The sequence below is a fragment of the Artibeus jamaicensis genome, unplaced genomic scaffold (assembly GCF_021234435.1).
Source record: "Artibeus jamaicensis isolate MK-2021 breed Jamaican fruit bat unplaced genomic scaffold, CSHL_Jam_final scaffold_1283, whole genome shotgun sequence".
Lineage (NCBI taxonomy): Eukaryota > Metazoa > Chordata > Mammalia > Chiroptera > Phyllostomidae > Artibeus > Artibeus jamaicensis.
Genome location: NW_026522028.1, coordinates 18110478 through 18120479, shown reverse-complemented (window position 1 = coordinate 18120479; position 10002 = coordinate 18110478). Strand labels below are relative to the sequence as shown.

The window sequence follows — 10002 nt, the reverse complement described above, 5'->3', positions numbered from 1 at the left end:
ACGCAGCTCATGAGCCTTTTGTAAAGACAGGCTTCTGAAATAAAGAGACTGTGTGTGCTAGTAGAGATTTTGTTGTTATTTTTTTTAAGATTTTTTATTCATTTTTCTTTAGAGAGGAAGGGAAAAAGAAAGGCAGAGAAACATCAATGTATGGCTGCCTCTAGTGCGTCCCCTGCTGGGAACTGGCCTGCAACCCAGGCATGTGCCCCGACTGGGAATCAAACCATGATCGTGTGGTTCGCAGGCCCGTGCTCAATCCACTGAGCTACACCAGCCAGGGCTGTTCTTATTTTTTTATGGCAAAAGTAAATGTAGTTGTTGAGCTAAATAGGCCCTTATGGGAAGTTCTCTTTGCTCGTTTGTTGATTTGTTTCCAAAGACTTTGGGATTGTTTTAGTAATTCCAGACTAGGAAGAGTTAGACCTGCATTGACCTACAGACACCGGATTTCAACAATTTAATACAAAAAAAAGGTAAAAGGTCTCATGAATAATATTTTACTTTCATTAAACATTGAAATAATCACAGTTTAGATATAGTAAGTGAAATACAGTACTAAAATTGGTTTCGCCTGTTTCTTTTTAGTTTTTTCAAGAGACTAAGAAAATTTAAAGTGACATATGTGGCTCACATTATGTATTAGTCGTCGACAGCGCCAAGTTAGATGCCGCCATTACTCCCTCATCATCATTTCCTTTCTCCACCTTTATAGAGAATGCATGCTGGGGCTGGGAGATTTAAAACTTTCCTTTGATAGAGGTCCAATTATGTCCAAAATATTTCTGAACGCTCACAGGGGGCATGTCTATGTCCTGGCTGTCACTCTGAACTGCCTTTATGCTTCTGTGCCCTCAGAACACAGCGTCTTCTCTCATTTCCCCCCATATCTACTTTCAGCCCCCTATAAACTTGTGTTTCTAGGCTCAGAAAAAAATTATTTTACACCAAAAACTATTAGTTGTTTTTCATGAACACAAGCATTTCCTTAATGACGTAGACTTCGAAGGAATAATTAAGTTCCCAGTTTTCTCAACCTCCACCACAGTGGACAAAGATCAGAGGGGGCCGGGTAGGGAACCCAGGTCTGAAAGCGACCTGGAAGTGAGTTTCTAGGGTTTTTCTATCTTTCCCTTCTGCATATGCACGTCTCAGTTCACAATCTGGGGTAGCCTGCGAACTAGAAATGTGACACATACAGACAGAGGAAACTCTAGGAAAAGCCTGTTCTTTCCAGCCATGGTTGCGGGTGGGGTGAGGTCCGGGAGGGGGGTGAGTTTTGCAGGACGGAGCTGTGGGACTTGCCCTACACTACATCAGGCCAGAAGCAGCAACAAAGCACCATCAGGAAATCTGCAAATCAGAACAGAAATGCTGCGCTTAGGAGAATTAAATCAAACAAAACCAATATCAACAGATAGAGAAGGCCATTGGGTCCTACAGCGATGATCTTAGAGGACCAACATAAATTATTGGGATATCATGGGTGAATAAAAATCGACTTCTAAGGAGACTCTTAGGAAATTAAAAACGACAAAGGAAGGAAAGCCTTTTCAGGCTGAAAACAAGGATCAAGCATAAAAAAGATGCAAAAGGAAGGAATATGACTCATGAATTTCAGATATAGACAGAAAATGAGTATTTAACTATTATGTAGAAGACAAAAGAGATTTAGGTAGTTACTGGATGAGATGCGGAAAACAGAACCTGAAGTCAGCTAAAGCCTTCTGCCTATTGCCTTCAAATTTTTCAAGTAACAAACAACTGCTTACTTCCAGGTCCCTTTTAAAGTCATAATTTGCCCTGGATGGTGTAGCTCACTGGATTGAGTGCAGGCCTGCGAACCAAAGGGTCGTGATTCGATTCCCAGTCAGGGCACATGCCCGGGTTGCAGGCCGGTTCCCAGCAGGGGATGATACAGGGTGCAACCAAGGGGGGGCCCACACCAAAAAAGGATTTGGAATGATGTCCAGAATTCAAAGTGTATAGGAATATTGGAGAGACATATAAGATGTCCTCAAACACCCTCCCCCAGGGGGAAGAAACGAATGGAGCCAGGCCATTGAGAGCTGTTTTGCATAGCAACAGTTTTGCAGCTAACCTCTAGAATGGTCATTTAACATATCTATAACCTTTAACTGGTTTGATAGATATGTTAAATAGCTGTGGTCAAGTTTTGAGCCAGGGAGAAGGGGGTAGCTGGGACTCAGGATGGAACTAGGGGCTGCGCCCCAGAGTGAGAGGTTCCTGTGAGAGAGCTTGGAAAAGATGGGCTCCGGGACATGAGGGGAGAGCTGCCCAGGAGAAAGGGAAAACCACACAGCTTTGCCAGAATGGAGATCCCTGCAGCCAGGTGAGGAAGAAAGCCACATGCTTTTGGTGGAGTTCGAACCCCTGCAGCTTTGGTAGAAGAGGCCCACACGGCTTTGGGGTGCCCCCTTTGGCTGCGGGGCCTGAAAAAGCAAGAGAGACTTTGACTGGAACTGGGTACAAAGGACTCTTGCCAGTGGACCATGAGAGGGTACCACAGTACTTTGGATTAACTCGAGATCCTGCCTGCACGGTGACACAGCTGACGGTGCCAGCGGCCTGCAACACAGACATGTGCTCTTTTCCTGATTTACGGTACCCGGAGTTGGGACAGTGGGAGAAGGGAGCTGTGTGGGTGTAGGTGTATACCCTAAAGGACTTTGATATTTTAGTTGAGGCGTTAGCCCTGAATAGCATTAAATAAACATTTTGTTTCCTTTTCACAAATCTCTGGCATTGAGAGATGTCTTTCCAATTGGCGGCGGACAGAAGAGCCCAGTAGATATTAGTATTTTGTCCTTGGGAGGGGCCCCTGTTGTATAGCAGTTTTGGGCATCCCTAGGTGGGCCAAATATTGCCCTCCCCCCCCCAAACCTCTTGTTCTGTAACAGGGACACATGAGAGGCAACCATACGTTGATATTTCTCTCCCTTCCCCTCTAAAGATAAAAAAATAAAATCTTTATTTTAAAAAAAGTCATAATTCAAGCTAGAGGAAATTCCAAAAGCCATCTAAACCAGTAAACTGTTCCAGGAAGGAGGAACACTTAGCTGACTCAAAAGAGTCCACTTTGGAGGAACTCCTATCACCTCCTCAGTTTTCCCTTCTGATTCTCAACCCAACTCAGAGATGCCAGCTGTGGCCCCTTGGTATCTAGGAAGCCAGAGAAGGACACAGGCCCGAGCCAATGTCATGGCTTGGGCAGCACTAAATTCTCACCCTGATTTCTGCTGCTGCGTTCAGGCTGTGATGCTTCTCTCTGATCTATTCCCAGTTCCCCCAAACGCACAGGTTTGTTCCTTTGCTTCTCACACGAAACCCATTCACGCTGAGCTTTGTGTGGGTTTTAAGATAATGTTTTCAAGGTTGAAGAGCTTGCAGGGAGAGGTCATACCTGAGACTGTGAGGGTCTGTTCCACCTCCCCACTCTGCCCTTCTCCCTTCCTCTGCACGTCTGTGCCTTGTGTGATTGTCTCTTCTTCATCCTAAATGGATGATCTTCCCACTCTCCAAATTTTCATTTATCCATGAAAATTTTTCCTCTCTCTGTCTCTCGCGCACACATACACACACAGTAGCAAGATGTCTCAGTGACTACCAAAAGCAGGGAAGACTTCCATAAACCTATAGTGCTCTGGTGAACCTGGGTGCCTAAAATGATCTCTGTCTCAGTCCATCTCTCTAAGCAGGATCATTTCCGAACTGAAAGCAACTGTGCCCTGCTACTGTTCTCATTCTCTTTCAGGGACTGTGAAGGAGTAAGTCACATAAAGCACTACCTGGTTTGTGTATACTTAAGTCCAGTGTCTCCCACTGATGGGCTTTATATCTTTTGCCATTTTCTGCCACTTTTCTTGCCCATGCCTCAGATGGCATTTCCCCAGAAGCAGGCACTGAAACAGATTTGAATGCAAGTAGCTAATTTGGGAGGTGATCCCAGGAAGCTCAGGCAGGGGAGTGCAAACATAAAACAGTAAAAGGGAGGAAGTCAATATGGAGGGTACTCAGGAGCAGCTTATCACTGTGAGCAAGTGGGGCTTAATCTTGCTGAAGCTCTCAGGGAGATGGTGTCGAACAGGCCCATAGAGATGATAGGGCAAGAGACAGGGATACAGGTCATTTTCCCTCAACTCCATCCATCACTTGTTGAGGGTAGTTCCCAGAGCTTTCAGGCTCTGCCACTTCTGTCCTGCCCTACACAGGGCTGAAGCAGAAGCCTGCTCCTGCAGCCAGAGAAAGCCCTCAGGCAAAGTTGCAAGTACAGTTGGTAAGAAGCCATTGGTATCTGTGGGTACTGAAATGACGAGTGCCTCTGGGGTGTGAGGGCTGCATTAACTTCACCTTCTATGATGAATAACCTAGACTTCTCCTGCCAATACTGTTCTGCACTAGCCCCTGGCGGAACTATTCCTGTACACTATCCAACTGGCATGAGATCATTAACTTGCACTCCAGTCACCCAGCATGGTTGACTTGGCTTCTTCTGTTTGTTCTCTGGGAACAGTTTCAGAAGGATTCTAATAGCCTGGTGAACATCAGCAGAGAAGGCAAAGAATAAACACGTCGGTGAAATGCAAGTGATACAGATCAGTACTTGCCGACATGGTGGATGACATTTAATTCCAAAGCTTCTTCCTGCCATTTTGACATCTTACTTATTCCAGTGAACTTTCTCACTTTCAATCTGGCCTACAATCAAATTCCCATTGATCAGCAGAAGTGAAGAAAAAATCTGTTATCGGGAAAGGAAATGTCTGCAAAAGTGACACTGAATTCAGATGCCTTTGGCTATAGACAGAGTGAGAGTTTCCAGTAATGCAGTATGATTCATTTTTTGTCATGAAATCTTGGTCTCAAAACATAGTTTACTCTTATTTTCTTGTATATGAATATTAGATTATGAGGTGATGATTTCCTCAAAGTAAAATTAACTAGAAAAATTTCAGCTACAGCCTGAAGTGATATTTGTCTTTTTTCTCTAGTATTCTTTCATCAATCCCCTTTAACATTCCCCACAAGGGTCCTTACATTTCAGTAGAAAACAATGATACATACTGGAAGGGCGGTGGGTGCCTAGGAGATATAGGTGGGCTGCCTTTTTGGGTTACCTGACCCAGACCTTCCCACCATGTTTCTAATTTATATTTCTTTTTGGTCTCATCTCTTAAGATGCCTTTTACAGTTATGAATGAATACTCATGTATTCATGAATTCTGGACACCATTCCAAATCCTTTTTTGGGGGCCCCCCTGGCTGCACCCTGTATCAAAACCACGATCTTTTGGTTCGCAGGCCCGTGCTCAATCCACTGAGCTACACCAGCCAGGTCTCTGAGTCAAATTTTTAGAATTAAAAAAAATCAAGAATGTGCCCTGGCTGGTGTAGCTCAGTGGACTGAGCGTGGGCCTGTGAACCAAACAACTTCGGTTGAAGTTGATGTATACTCATGAATACATGAGTATTCATTCATACTAATTCTAATTCATATGAAAGCATAAATAGAGTCAAAAGAGCTTGATGTTTTACCATTCCTCCAAGATACTTTGGTTCTTAAAAAACTACATGTTATTAATGGTGGGCTCTTCAGTGATGTGTGGGTAAGGCTGCGGAAATATTTTTTGCAGGAAGGTCTTTAACAGCATTGCTAAAATCCTTCCCTTTGGGTGACCATCTTTGCCATCTTGGGATATTAGTCTTAGAGACGTTCCAGTAAAACTATCATGAGATAACTGAATGAATTCTCTATGGGTATAAGGGATGGGTTAGAACGCAAATGCCCTTCTTTGCAGGATGACCCCTTTTTAAGTTTGATTTATAAGGAGTTCTAGCCCTGGCTGGTGTAGCTCAGTGGATTGAGCGCAGGCCTGCAAACCAAAGGGTTGCTGGTTCCATTCCTGGTCAGGGCACATGCCTGGGTTGCAGGCCAGCTTCCCAGTGAGGGGCACACGAGAGGGACCCATGGTGGTCCCACAAGAAAAAAATAACATAGGGAAGAAATCCTGAAGAATAATTTAATAGTAATTGTGTGTGCAGAGGAGTCTCCAGTAGAAAATAAGAATTTGTGGAGCAGAACTGAACCTCAGAAAAGTAATTCTTCAGAGGCTATCTAATCCATCAAATGCTATCTAAGGCATAGACTGTTGGTTGCCCCTAATACCCATCCTCTCCCTCTTGTAACTACTGATTTTCAGCTGGGCACGTGGTCACCGGATAAAGACAACATTTCCCAGCCTCCCGTTCAGCTAGGCTAGCCAATGAGCTATAGATGTGATCTCAACACGTGATCTTATCTGAGGACCTCAGTTAAAAGTAAGAGGTTACCTTTTGGCTTCCCCTTCCCTTTTACCCCCATTCACCCTTTCTTCATCCTGCTGCTTAACGTATTGATGTGATGGCTCTAGCTTCATTTTGGACCATTACGATGAAAGCCATACTCCAGCGATGGCAGACAAGAGAAGTGGAAGAAGCCTGGGCCTGTGAGGACTTTGTGGGGCACAACCACCACACGAGACCTGGAAGGCTAACATCCAGACTTCAGACTTCTATGGGGGGATTTCCGTTACAGTCAGACAGACTAGTCCCAACTGATACAACATTCTTGAATTTTTAAAAACATTTTATTTATTTATCTTTAGAGGGGAAGGGCAGGAGAAAGGGAGAGAAATATCAATGTATGGTTGCCCCTTGTGCATCCCCCACTGGGAACTGGCCTGCAAGCCAGGCATGTGCCCTGACGGGGAATCGAGCCTAAGTTGTTTGGTTCACAGGCCCACGCTCAGTCCACTGAGCTACACCAGCCAGGGCACATTCTTGATTTTTTTTAATTCTAAAAATTTGACTCAGAGACCTGGCTGGTGTAGCTCAGTGGATTGAGCACGGGCCTGCGAACCAAAAGATCGTGGTTTGATTCCCCATCAGGGCACATGCCTGGGTTGCAGGCCAGGTCCCCCACAGGGGATGCATAAAAGGCAACCATACATTGATATTTTTCTACTTCTCTCCTTCCATTCCCTTCTAAAGATAAATAAATTTAAAAAATTTTTTAAATAAAATAAAAAAATTTTTGACTCAACTTGTCATTGGAAAGAAGGACCTATATACATCATACAGGGCTATTCGTAAGTTGGAGAGGTGATTTTATCACACACATCGATAACCCAGAGTTATCCAGCTTTTTTTAACATTCTTCTTTCTTGCTTTCTCATTATGAGTTTTGATACCTGAATAATTGGAGCAGCAGTGGAAAGTGACAAGAATGTAGCTGATGTAATAAGTTGTTAATTAAAAATTAATGATAGAGAGTAATCAGCAGCATGAGTCTAATCCTAGCTTTATCTGCATATTATTAAGCAGAACTCTTTTGGAAACTGGGGAAAATGAGAGGTTTACAAGACAATAGAAATATCTGTAATCCCTTGGACCTTGTGAATGAACAATTGAATGAATTCCAGAAGGTTTAATGACGTTTGTATTCCAATACAAATAATAACTTTCAGGCTGAAATAAGACCCACAGAGTTTTTCATGAAGGAACTAACATGGTTATGTATGTTGCAGGAAGAAAAAAAAGACACAAAAATGACTTTGAGATTGAATTTTGTGGAAATCAACTTATAACAGTGCCAGGCACACATAACTATAAAATCCAAAGGCTGATTATGCTGTCAGATCTTTCTTGACAGTTATATTTTGGAAGGTCAAGATATGACTTCAAATAATGACAAGTGTGAGGGAATGACATTTTCCTTCATTTGATAGAAATATTATTTTGGTATGAAAAGGCCAATTCAGAAAAAAAATCACTCCACAAGCTTAACTAGCAGGACACTCGTTTTTGCCTCACAAGAGGAGTTAAAATACATGTCTACTACTTTCTCTTGACACATCATTTTGCAATCCCCTGCCAAACCTTGCCGTGGCTTTGTTTCACACACTATTTAAAAACCTAATCCTCCTAGACCCTTGGCGACCTTCCCCCAAACAGTGTTCTCAACTTTGGCTGCACATTAGAATCACTGGGGAGCTTTGAAAAAGACCCAAGCCCAGGCTCAGGCCCAGGCCCGACCCCAGACGAACTGAGTAAAAACTAGGATTTTTCCACATCATCCAAGGCCATTCTAATGTGTGGCCTTGGTTGACACCACTGCCACAAAGCACAACTTTACCTGTGTGACTCAAGCTGACTCACATCTTGCTTGAAATCAAATATAGTAAAGATTGCTTTTCTTCTGTGCAGTTGTGCAGGTGGGCAGTTGTTGCCTATTGGAGTGCTGAGGCAGGGAGGTTGCAGGAAGCAGACCTCTGAGGCCTGGGTTGCAGGCAACAAGCAGGCAGCTGAAGTCTATACTAGGCAGGTGCTGGTTGCAAGCCCTAGGCTAACCTGGGTGAAAATTTGGTAAACACAAAGAACAAGTGACCAAAAACAATTTTGGGAAAGACTTAGGGAATATATATCAGAAATGAATTGTCTGGACTACATAACAGCATCTGATTCAGCTATAGAAATTGAAAATCAAAATAACTCTTTCTTTGGTAACAGCTTATTTAAAACTCAGTGTGTTCCTTATTCACTGAAATGGAGGCAAAGAAATTCTATTAGAATGGGTGGGTGGGGCAGGGGAAAGTGCGGTGGGAAAATGGAGACAACTGTACTTGAACAACAAATTTTTTTAAAAAAGGAAAATTTGTTTGTTCACCCGAAAGCGTTTAAGCAAGAGATTCATCCAGTTACTCATCTTTAGAACCAAGACCATTGACTCTAAAAGCTATTTTTAAAAGATTAGAAAAAAAGGAAATATAAACCAACAGGAAGACCAAGGGGAAGGGAAGACCAAAACAAAGGAAAACAACTAGATCATAAATAAATAACAAATAATTTAAAGATAAAAGACCTAGGTTCCCATTTTTAGAACCAGAGAATGGAAGAAAACTTGTACCCTGGAGAAAAATTTTCACCTTTGAATAAGCAGTGCCAAGAGGATTTTTCAACTACCTTGGAAAACTGAAGTATGAATACCACCTCAAGAAATCCTTGAAATAGATGAATGTTGAGGAAGATTTAGAGAAAAAGGCCTTGATAGTCATAATATAAATACTCGGATGACAATGGATCTCTCTCTCCTATTGAAGAGTCAGCAGAAGAAGATGAAGTTGCAACAAATCTTGAATGCAATGATGAATATGATATCAAATTGGTGAGTTTTATTTTGAGAACACAATGTCTAGATAAGCCAGTCGGACAAAAACAAGTACCATATGATTTCCCTCATATGTGGAATCGAATGAACAAAATGAACTAACAAGCAAAACAGAGGCAGACTCATAGAGAGCCGGATGACAGCTGTTGGAGTTGGGGGCGCTTTAGGGGGCTGGTGGGATGGAGGGATTGAGCAAAACAGGAAAAAAGAGAAAAAGCTCAGGGACAGAGAAAACAGTGTGGTGATTGCTGCAGGTGGGGAGAAGCCCAGGAAGGTACAGAGGGATAAATGATGATGGACAGAGACTTGACTTGAGGTGGTGAACACTCAATACAGTGTACAGGTGATGTGTTGTGTAATTGTGCATCTGAAACCTGTATAAATTTGTTAAGCAGTTTCGCCCCAATAAATTCAATAAAAAGGAGAGGGAGAGAGAGGGAGAGGAAGGAAGGAAGGAAGGAAGGAAGGAAGGAAGGAAGGAAGGAAGGAAGGAAGGAAGGAAGGAAGGAAGGAAGGAAGGAAGGAAGGAAGGAAGGGCTTTAAAGTAAATTGCTTAAAGAAATTGTGCCTTAGTGATTATAGGTGGGGAATTTTTGAAGTATGGCCATATTCAAGTGGAGATCAAAGAAGCCCAACTAAAAGAATTCTGTACTAACATAACAACAGTGGATTGAGCAAAAAAGAATTTTTTTAAGAGATTAAGGTGGAAACTCAGGAGGAACTAAGGCAGCGGAAAGAATCACAACATCTGAAATTGCTTAAATAAAAATGTATTCACT

The 10002-nt window shown here is 42.7% G+C and overlaps 1 pseudogene; it reads left to right on the top strand.

The window, feature by feature from the left end:
* Nucleotides 1–8485: 8485 nt before the first annotated feature.
* LOC119058310 (TATA box-binding protein-associated factor RNA polymerase I subunit D-like) lies at nucleotides 8486–9897 on the top strand (annotated as a pseudogene).
* The last annotated feature ends 105 nt before the right edge of the window (nucleotides 9898–10002 follow it).